The sequence below is a fragment of the Mycteria americana genome, unplaced genomic scaffold, assembly GCF_035582795.1.
Source record: "Mycteria americana isolate JAX WOST 10 ecotype Jacksonville Zoo and Gardens unplaced genomic scaffold, USCA_MyAme_1.0 Scaffold_39, whole genome shotgun sequence".
Taxonomy (NCBI): Eukaryota; Metazoa; Chordata; class Aves; order Ciconiiformes; family Ciconiidae; genus Mycteria; species Mycteria americana.
Genome location: NW_027445626.1, coordinates 1,416,863 through 1,425,419, shown reverse-complemented (window position 1 = coordinate 1,425,419; position 8,557 = coordinate 1,416,863). Strand labels below are relative to the sequence as shown.

The window sequence follows — 8,557 nt, the reverse complement described above, 5'->3', positions numbered from 1 at the left end:
GGCAGTACCAGGCTGAATTTCTGCCTGGAGAAAGCCTTGCATCCCCATAAGCCTTCTGGAGGGCTTTGCCTGCTCAGGCTGACCGCTCTGCTGTGGAGAGGTGAGGACTGAATGGAGGCAGGCACCTGCCCTCAGGGCAGCGGCTTAGGCCCCTGTGCCACTGCCAGGCCTGGGCTCCTGTGTTTCTCTCCTGTGGGATGAGCCCAGGACAGGGCTGCGGGGCTCTGCTCCATCCCTCTGGCTGCAGACAACCGCATGCCATCCCCACGGAGAGCCCTGCAGAGCCTCATCCCAGCACCCAGGCAGGAGCAGGAGCTGCCTGGGTGCCCCCAGCAGCAGCATAGCTGGGTGTGAGCTGGAGAGCAGGCACGGGCTTTGCCCTCACCTCTTGTCAGCACAAGGCTCAGACTTGTCATTTTTGGTTGGAAAATTCCCCCTTGCCCTCCTCCCTGAAGGGTGCCATGCTCCCCAGTGCTGCCGATGGCTGTGGCATCTCTGCTCTCCCCAGGCTCAGCCGGCTTTGCATCCCTGCGGCTGGTGGGTGGAGGGAGCCGGTGCGACGGGCGAGTGGAGATCTTGCAGCGCGGGACGTGGGGCCGAGTCCTGGATGACCGGTGGGACGTGCAGGAGGCCAACGTGGTGTGCCGGCAGCTGCAGTGCGGACAGGCAGCGGCAGCCTACAACCCCCCAAAGCCTGAGCGAGGGACGGGCCCCGTAGGGCTGCGAGGGGTCCGGTGCACAGGGAATGAGACCAAGCTGACCCTCTGCAACACCTCCCTGCCTGAGAGTGCACTGGCGGAAGGGGTTGCAGAGGATGTGGGAGTCATTTGCTGGGGTGAGCAGTGCTTCATGGGCCCCCCAGATGATGGGGTGTGTGGGTAGCCAGCCCCTGACAGCCACTGGGGTTTCTCCCCACTGCAGGGAGCCGGCGGGTCCGTCTGGTGAACGGGTCTGGGCGCTGCACCGGGAGAGTGGAGATCTACTACCAGGGCAGCTGGGGGACCATCTGCGATGACGACTGGGACCTGGCTGATGCTGCTGTCGTTTGCCACCAGCTGGGCTGTGGAGGGGCGGTGGAGGCGGCCAGCTCTGCTCGGTTTGGGGAAGGCTCTGGGCAGATCTGGCTGGATGGCGTGACCTGCTCTGGGGACGAAGCTGCTCTCTGGGACTGCCCTGCCAGGCCCTGGGGGCAGCACGACTGCGGGCACAAAGAGGATGCGGGAGTCATCTGCTCAGGTCTGTGCTGGCAGCTGTGGTGGGAGCCTGCTGCCGGGGAGGCCAGGACGTGGGGAGGGCCAGGCATGTCCAAGGCTGTCCCTGGCTGCCACTGAGCCCCAACATGAGCCTGTGGACACCCATGCACGGGCACCCTTAGTCCCTCTGGGGGTCCCTGGGTGGCTCAGCCGTCCCCGAGTGTTAGCAGGAAGGGCAGGGGTGTCTGTGCATCAGGGACTTCTCTCTGCCCCCGGGTGCAAGGGGCACGTGCTGGCCCTGCCCCTGCCTGGCTGAGGGCCTGGGGAGTGCAGAGGTGTCCTGGCTCCCACAGCCCCACACCAGCCTCTTCCCCCTTCCTGCCTTTCCTCCCAGAGTTCCTGGCCCTCAGGCTGCAGAACAGCGACGGCTGCTCCGGGCGCCTGCAGGTTTTCTACAACGGGACGTGGGGGAGCATTTGCTCCAACTCGATGACTCTCAGCACGGTGTCGCTGGCATGCAAGGAGCTGGGCTGCGGGGACGGAGGATCCCTGGAAAGAGGCCTGCCCTATGGCAAGGTGTCTGGCCCTGCGTGGCTGGATAATGTGCAGTGTGGGGAGAAAACCAGCTCCTTCTGGCAGTGTCCCTCCACTGCCTGGCACCCACAGTCATGTGAAGACCTGCGAGACGAGATCCACCTCACCTGCGATGGTAACTCTGAGCCACTCGGGCACAGTGTCACCCCAGCTCCTGCTCCCCTCTATGCACAGCCAAATGCAGAGGGGATATTCCTTTCCGTGTCAGACCCTTCTGCTGCTGGTGGCACAAACATGACCAAAGCCACACAAGTGCAGCAGCAGTTGTCACCCAGGCTGCCAGCAGCACCTGGGGGAGGCAGAGGCATCTCCAGGGGAGGTCTCAGAAGAGATCAGACAGGCTTCAGAAGAGCCTCCCCTCCATAGACACACTACTGCTGCTCTGTGAACTAGGGAACTTTAGGGGCTGAGCAATCAGGGTCCCCCCAGTCCTGCGCGTGTCCCCTGAATGACCGGGCTTCAGTTGCTGCCATGACCAAGATGGCACAGGGAGGCACAAGCAGAGCTCAGCCTCGCTCTCTTCTGCACCATCCCACACAGCAGCCCCTTCACTTCAGTGTTTCTTTCTTCAGGGACACGCCCAGAAATGTCCCCGGAGCCATTGGCCCCATGCCCCAACTCCACGAGCTGCACAGGTATTGAGCTGCTCCTCTGTGTCCCCTTCTTGTGTGGCAGGGCTCTGCCTGCTGTCTCAGTGCCATGGGAGGTCTTTGCCTTCTCCAGACAGGGAGAAGATTCGTGCCGTGGGAGGCGAGGACGGGTGCTCGGGCAGAGTGGAGGTGTGGCACCGTGGCTCCTGGGGGACGGTGTGCGACGACTCCTGGGACATGCGGGATGCCGAGGTGGCGTGCAGGCAGCTGGGCTGTGGTCCTGCGGTGTCTGCCCTGAATGAGGCTGCATTTGGGATGGGGCAAGGTCCCATCTGGCTGGAGCAGGTGGAGTGCCGGGGGACGGAGCCATCCCTGCAGGACTGCTGGGCCCGGCCTGGGGATGGCGGTGCTTGCCGGCATAAGGAAGACGCTGCTGTGCGCTGCTCAGGTGAGCGGCAGGGCTGGGACCCCTTGCTGGAGTATTGGCAGGGAGCTGGGGAAGGCCTTTCGTCCAATTGGCCATGGCATGGCCCCTGACCTCCCAAGAGCAAGAGCGTTCCTGCAGAGTGCAGGAGCCTGGTGCGAGGCAGGGAGCAGCCTGGGTGGAACTGGGTGTCCTCTGGGTACTGTCCGTGGGGCCCTGCAGCCTCAGGGCTATTCCATGGGCTGCCTGTCCCACTTGGGCTGCCTGCCACCCAGAGCAGAGGCCCTGGGCCCTGTCCCGGTCTCCTTTTCGGGCACTACTGGAGGGGCAATTTGGGTGGGATGTGTCAGGGACATGTACAGACACACACGTAGTGTGTTGGGGAGGAGGCTCCCCAATACCTGAACACCCAACCTCTCAGCCCAGCTCTCCTTTTCCTCTTCTGCAGCTACACCCAGGACAGCAGCATCCCCAACCCGAGCAGGTAACTGGTCCTCTTGCCTGAGGCTGGGTATCCCTGGGGCCAGGCTGTGACCCACAACTGGATGGAAGGTGCTCCTTGCTGGGCTGGGAAACTCCCAGGAGGAGACACTGGGGTGGTGTTGCGGGGGGGTGTTGGGGAAGGTTGGAATGTACTCAGCAGGGTGGAAGCTTGCCCATCAGTCCCCCCTGGGACCCTCCACCCCGTGCTGCCTTGTGTGATGGGCGTCAGGGCTGGTGCTGCCCCCTCCTCTCCCAGGCCTGGTGCTTCCCCTTCCATGTTCTTGCCCATACAGGTCCCACTCGGGGCCGTTTGACAAACAGTGGGAGATTCTCTGTGCCTGTCATCATCTGCATCATCCTGGGGGCCCTCCTCTGCCTGCTCCTGGCCCTCCTGGCTGGGCAGGTGCTAAGGGCCAGGTCGGGACGCAGAGGTGGGTCCTTCCACAGCAGTCCCAGGGGGAGATGCCTCCTTCAAAGGCTGTGGGGTGTCAGTGAGGGGCACAGGTAGAGCTGGAGGGGATGAGACTGTGTGCTGCCACCTGTCCCATGAACCGCCCCAGTGACTGCCTGGCCATGGGGCACCAGCATCAAGGGGTGGAGAGAGCCCAGAGGCATGGGGGGCTAGCACTGGGGCAAGGAGAGAAATGGCAGACTGGGGACGGCCAAGGCTGGCAGTGCTCTGGGTAGTGCTGGAAGGGGCTCTGGGGCAACAGAGATCACAGGAGGTGTGTGGGGCAGTAGGGTCCGTCTCCGAGGTGTCAGGTCCCCAGCCTGTCCCTCTGCCCAGCCCTGCCCACCCCATGGCAGGGCAGGGGCCCTGCTGTAGACCCATGGAGCAGATAGGGAGCAGCTCCAGGTGGAGAGGAAACATGGGAGCTGCTCCAGGGTCAGACAAGGGGGCATGTCCCAGGGGCTAGAGGACCATGAGCACTTTCTCTGAAAGGATGATGCAAGGGTGATGCTGCCCCAGATGATCTCCACAGCAACGTTGCCCTCACTGGGGGTGCTGCAGCCGTGCCTGGACAGTGCAGTGGGGCTGTGCTGTCGACCAGTCCTGGGCTGGCCGAAGCAACAGGTCTGGGGAGCACAGTGGGATCCCATCACCCCTCTGCCTCTCCCTGTGCCAGCCCTGCCTCTGTCCCCAGGCTCCCGGAGAGCTCAGGAGCTCTTTCCCGAGGCCGTGTACGAGGAGATCGGGTACAGCCCAGTGTGGGAGAAGCAGGCGAGGTTTGGTCGCTCAGGTGGGTGTGTGTCCTCCCTGGAGGCACATCTGCAGGACCCTTTCCCCTGGTGCCAACCCAGAGATGATCCCCTGAAGCCCCCCACACTGTTGTCCCTGTAGCGCTGGGGCCGTGTTTTGTCTGGGGAGAGCATCCAGGGTGTGGGTCCAGGAGAGGAGCTTTCTCCCCACCAGATTTGCCTGTCCCAGCTGCACAGCCCCTCTCTTCCTGCCCCTGCACCCCATGTGACACCTGAGGAGTGAGGGAACGGGCTGTCCTGGGACAGCTCTGGGAGCACCTTTGAGACAATGTTTGTCCTGGGGGAGCTGGTTAAATACCCCGCCCTCCTCCTCATGCAGCCGCAGCTCTGTGGGTCCCCCTTCCCCAGCAGTGCTGACGATGAGACAGGTCAGTGGGGCTCGTTCCATACCACCTGCTCTGCATCTCTCCAGGCTCCTATGCAGAGGAGTCCCTGACCCAGCTGCAGCCTTACCCTGGGGACACCGAGGAGGAGGATGGTCTGAGATCAGCACCAGGTAATGTAGACAGGAAAGTGTTGGTCTCCCTGTAGACATGTGATGGATAGAGGTGTCATTGAGTGTCAGCATCAGAGATGGGGAGGACATGGGGGTCTCCTGTGGTGCTGCCAACACCCGTGTCTCAACCCTGTGTTTCCATGTGCATCGTCCTATCCTCTGCTCTGCAGGACATATCTTCTCACTGTCAGCACCTCCCCTCTCCTTTCAGATGTTCTTGTTGTGTCTGGAGGCGACCCAGCAGATGGCTATGATGATGCCAAGGAGGTTCCTGACTTTGGGGAGGGTGCTGCCCCTGAGCAGGGAGCTTGGGAAATACCCAGGGAGCCAGAGGAGGGAGCAGGCTCCAGGGATGCACTCGGAGGTGAGAGGGAAAGATAGTGCTGCTGGTTCCTGGGGTGCCATCCCTGGTGCCACCCCTGTCGCTATGGTCCTGACACCCAAACCTCCTGGGGAGAGGGACCCTGCTGCGGGAGTTTTCCTTGGAGGGACTGTGGGTGGGAGAAGCAGCCGAATGTGGTGAGGAGCAGGGAGGAAGGTGATGTACAGACCCCATGGGCCAACTGCAATATCCTGCCTTGCTGCTTGCAGGGGGCAGCCTGCGCTCCCGGAGAAGTGCTGGGGTCCCTGGAGCTGAAGGAGACACCTTGTCCCTGTCCCTGGGTAGCATGGGCTATGATGATGCTGAAGAGGTGTCTGTGGCACATCCCCATGAGGACACAAAGGCTGTGACACGGCAGCTTGGTGCACAACAGTCCCTGAGCCCCAGGCCAGGAGAGCCCATCCCTGCTGTGCAGCTGGGCGCAGCCAGGAGGGAGGAGAGCTCTGTGCAGCTGGGAGAGCTGTGAGCACCAGGGAAACATCTCCCTTTACCACGGGCAGCAGAAACCACCTGCAGTTTCCTCTATTTTTATTCCCGCTTTTACACTGTGCGTCCATATTGGTTCTTATTAAAAGTCTCTGAGGGCTTTGACCCAGAGCTGGGGCTTGCCTGCCCAGGTGTTGGGTCACCTCCCTGAGGCTGATGAGGGGGAGCAGAGAACGATGACACAGTGGTAGGCAAGGGGCACATCTCAGGGACAGCAGGCTTGGGGTCAGGCTGTGGGGCTGCGAGAGCCCATGGTCCCTGGGGAATAATCCTGCTGCTCACCCCAAAACACCCCAGCCATCCCCAGGGGGGATCATGGCCCACGGATTACCTCCCACAATGGTGAGGATGCAGCTCTGCTCCCCACTGCCCCAGCACAGGGTGCAGAGCCACTTTCTGGGACACACGGGCTGAGATTCCCTCTCCTCATGCTCTGCCAGGACCCCAGTCTCCATGGGCTGTTCCATGGGCTCTGGCCCGCACCTGCCTGAAGCTGGGGAGTCAGGGCAAAAAGCAGCCCTGGAGATGCTGGGGATTGAACCCAGGACCTCCCACATGCAAAGCAGGCGCTCTGCCACTGAGCTACATCCCCTTGACACCTGCCAGCAGGAGAGACACTCTCCTCCCGTGATGTGTCTTTGATGAGCACAGTCCTGTTGTCCCCTGTGTGCCCAGGGACCCTCAACGCCTCTGCAGGGCAATGGGGCAGAAGGAGGCTCTTGCTGCAGGTGCTGCTCCCACACTCTGGCCCACTGCGGGATGGGTCGATGGAGAGGAGAAAACCCCTTCCCCTGAGCCTCCTCTGCCACCCAGGGCAACACCCCTCTGTGCCACATCTGTCCCCAACTCCACAGCAGGAGCAGTGCAACAGGGTGAGGGAAATGCCCTGCCTGGGGTGAAGTGCCCGCAGGCTCCGGTGGCATCCCAGGGCACGCCGTGGAGGGGATGTGGTGGCAGAAATCTTATACCCGCTCCTCCAGGCACCAGGCCTCCCCCTGCAGCCCTCTGTTCCCCAGCATCCCTGGAGGTGACTTGAAGAGCAGGCTTCCATCTCCATGGGGCTGGGCATGGGGGTTGGGCTCAGGGACCTTCCCATTCCTTCAGCACTGATGACTGTCCTGGCAGCAAAGCAGTGCCCTGGGACAGCCCTGGCTGGGGTCTGTGTGGCAGGGTGGGTGAGTGTGTTCAGCTGGTAACTCAAAGGCTGATGCTTTGACCACATGCAGGGATGGTGTCCTCATGGTGGCACAGCTTTGACAATTGTGTTGCCCAATGCCATACCATAGATTTTTTCCCTGCTGAGCCCCTGCCTGGCAGAGAGGGTTTGGGGGAATCAAAAGCAGACCACAGTGCCTGTGAATTTCTGGAGTGGTTGAGTGGAGTTAAGGGGATGGACTGCTCACCTCTTCTGCTTTGCACACATGACCCCAAATCCCATCCTCAGCAATGACTCTCCCGTTCTTGCTCAAGAAAGGCGTAGAAGGACTCTTCTGGAGCAGTGATAATCCTGCAGGCACTACCCCTGCGGCCAAGCATGTTTAAGCTCGTGCTCAAAGCTGACAAGACAGTAACTGTGCTTGGACAGACAGTCTCTCCCTCTCACCACCTCTCACTTGCGCTCAGTCACAACAAAAGCCAAACTCCTCTGCAGGTGCATCCCTAAGGAGCCAGCTGTGAGGCAGCAGAACTGCACAGGGTTAGAACATGCACGTTGCTGTGCGACTGTAGTCCAGCACGTGCCATTCCTTGGGCTGACTGGGGAGAGGCTGAGGCTGGAGACAGAGGGAGATGTGCTGGGTCACAGCTGTCACTGTGTTCCTGAGGGGCGAGCAGGGCTCCCTAGCAGCAAGAGGTTGCAAGAGGGGAGCCCAGCAGCTTGTTGGAGCTCATGAGCAGGTCTTTCTTCCTCTGTGCAGGGACTGATGGCTGTGAGGGGCTGCAGCTGGTCTAGCCAGTGCAGTCTGGTGGGTGAGTCTATTTGGGCACGGCTTTGCCAGCTGTCCTTGGCACATCAGAGGTCTCGCTGTGACAGACCTCTGGAGGGAGGATGCTGCCATTCAGGCCTCAGCTCAGGGAGTGCCGCTCCCTGGGACTGGGGGGACAGTGGCCTCCCCCATGGGCAGTATGCTCTGGTCTGCAAGCTGTGGTCCAGGTGCAGGATGTGTGTGAGGAGGGGAGCAGTCTGTGCACCATCAAGAATGACAAAGTGGAGAGAGACAAGGTCTTTGCAGAGACCCCACAAAGGAAAGGTGCCAATTGCTGTGGAGCAGGGAAGGAGGGACAGATGGAGAGCACCCCAAAGAAGCACTGAATGGAGAGTCCTGTTGAGGGGAACACTGAGGACTTGTCGAACAAGAGGAAGGCTCCTTCTAACCCAGAGATCTGCAGCTACAGTTGCAGGGGCAGTGCTCTGGCAAGAGGTGAAGAACCAAGGAGGGCCAGGGTAGGCTGGAAGAAGCAGGCAGGCTCTGCAAAAAACTGAGCGAGGATACCACTGTATCAGCCCAGGGCTCAACCAGGGACCTTTGGATGTTCAGTCTAATGCTCTGCCAGCTGAGCTACTTCAGCCCTGCCCCAGCAGCCCTTGTCCCAATTCCACCCCTGCCAGGCCACAGGCTGACACACATGAGGAGCATTCCTTGGCGAGGG

General features: G+C 61.4%; 1 non-coding gene across 1 annotated transcript; it reads right to left on the bottom strand.

Moving 5' to 3' along the window:
* Positions 1-6,428: 6,428 nt before the first annotated feature.
* Positions 6,429-6,500, bottom strand: TRNAA-UGC (transfer RNA alanine (anticodon UGC)). The gene has a single exon. It is a non-coding gene; the product is annotated as a tRNA-Ala (tRNA).
* Positions 6,501-8,557: the final 2,057 nt, after the last annotated feature.